Consider the following 1,644-nt stretch of genomic DNA (forward strand, 5'->3'; position numbering starts at 1 on the left):
AAAAAAAAAAAAAAATTGCTGCAAGCTATGCTCCAGAACGTATGGGAGACAGCGGCAAGGGTAGCATTTATAGCTTTACCTCCTTCCTGATGTCGCTGGATAGTCCCTCGGGATATCGCTGGTTTCTATTCCCTTCCAGTAGAATAGCATACAGCAGCCTACCCCACCGGACCATTAGTCGTTACTCCACACAGTAATAAAGTATACGCCTGGTGACCCAATCGATATTAAACTTCACAACTATACTCCAGGTCTACCAACTCGAAACACACTGGAGTTATCTCATTAGCTGGTTCAATTAGCGATATTGGCTCAAAACTTGGCTCCTGCCGGTTAACTTTTTATCTATCCTTTTTAGTCCGTCTCCCTCCTCCCCCTCCCACGTGTTCACGAGAGCCCCTTGTCCTTAAAGGCACAGGAACTCTTTTGGCACCTGCTACACTTAGTTCATTGTGCTTTGGATCACTCAACCGCCCGTCTCTTTGATCAGAGGACTGGTCTCTGAATCCCTACTGCTCAGATTCTGCTCTTGGGTTCTCCTCGAGCCCCCTCGGTACTACCGAGCCATACAAGAGACCCCTCTCCTGGATTCACACTGGTTCCTTCAGCTGCTCCTCAAGCCTGCCTCAGCAGCTCGTGTTTTCTCCCGTCCATGTCTGCATGTGGGCAGAGCACTTTAAAACTATGGCGTATACTCAAAAAGTATTTTGGCTAATGTGACTAATTTGAATTGCTTTGGTTGGTTTAGCCAAAAGATTGGTTTAACACATAACTTCCAACCCGATTAAAACCAAAAACCGTGGAAAAACTATAATTTTTGAATAAAATGACAAACACCTTTTGTTTTGCTCATTGTTGCCCAATTTGCACAGGCACTTTCACTGTCTGCTTGATCTTATTTCACTAAAATGACAGAAAAAACTGGGTACCTTAAATGATTGTTCACTTCTAAGACATTTTACAAAAAAAAAAACGTACAAAAGTTTTTACTATACGCACCAATCATTGACAATTTCAGAGGAACTAAGATGGGAAAAGAAAAACAATTGCAAAAAAAATCACAGCTTTTATTACTAACTGTAGTTCTGCACTCCACCAGTACTTGGTGACATGTTCACATGAAGCCTCATGAACTGTTGAGATCGTTGAAGCAAGGACAAATGGATCAATGTCTCATGAGGCTTCATCTCACCATCACTACTGTCAATGTTCTGTCAAAGAACCAAAAAAAATAATAATCTGGGAAAACACGTGGGGGACCAGAGATGAGAGAGACACTAAACAATTGAACCACCATTGAAGAACTGGAGAATATATGGGAGACCCATATAATGTCATGATGGGTACTCTAAGAGTGACCCAATTATGCAGAACACCACTAGACGGACACAGGAATAAAAGTTCAACAAGTTTATTTGGTCACAAGCACACTGATTATACTGGTTCTGGTTCGGGCCCGGATACTGGTTCACCGGAGTCTGCGTGAGAGACAGTTCAGTTAGCGTTGCACGTTGGAGCTTGCTTTCTTGATTGTTACTGATTGAACCTTGAGGGTTCTTGTGGTTAACTTTGGGAGGGTCACTGTTAGATCTGGAGAGGAGTTGATCAGCAGAGTCCGTTTGCTGCTTCAGCGTCTCACTTCTA

This window comes from Cyprinodon variegatus, unplaced genomic scaffold, assembly GCF_000732505.1.
Source record: "Cyprinodon variegatus isolate N-32 unplaced genomic scaffold, C_variegatus-1.0 Scaffold764, whole genome shotgun sequence".
Lineage (NCBI taxonomy): Eukaryota > Metazoa > Chordata > Actinopteri > Cyprinodontiformes > Cyprinodontidae > Cyprinodon > Cyprinodon variegatus.